This window comes from Eimeria tenella, genomic scaffold, assembly GCF_000499545.2.
Source record: "Eimeria tenella Houghton genomic scaffold, Eth_scaff2534, whole genome shotgun sequence".
In the NCBI taxonomy this organism is placed as follows: Eukaryota; Apicomplexa; class Conoidasida; order Eucoccidiorida; family Eimeriidae; genus Eimeria; species Eimeria tenella.
Window position 1 is genome coordinate 2,528 of NW_013542402.1, and position 276 is coordinate 2,803.

Here is a 276-nt window from a genome sequence, read left to right on the forward strand (position 1 = left end):
GCAGCTTTCTGTCAACTTGGGTCTTGCGTGTGTGTCCTGCGTGCTGCTGCAGCACGTGCACCAGCTGCAGCAGCAGCAGCAGCAGCTGGAAGCAGCAGCAGCTGAGCGGCAGCAGCTGCAGTCGCAGCTAATTCAATACAAAATTAAATATGCCCAAACAGCCTATGAGGAACTGGGGGCCCGCCAGGGGGCCCTTCAGCGGGGCCTCAGCACTGCTGCTGCTGGGGCCCCTCCCGAGCAGCAGCAGCAGCAGCAGCAGCAGGAGGAGCAAGCAGA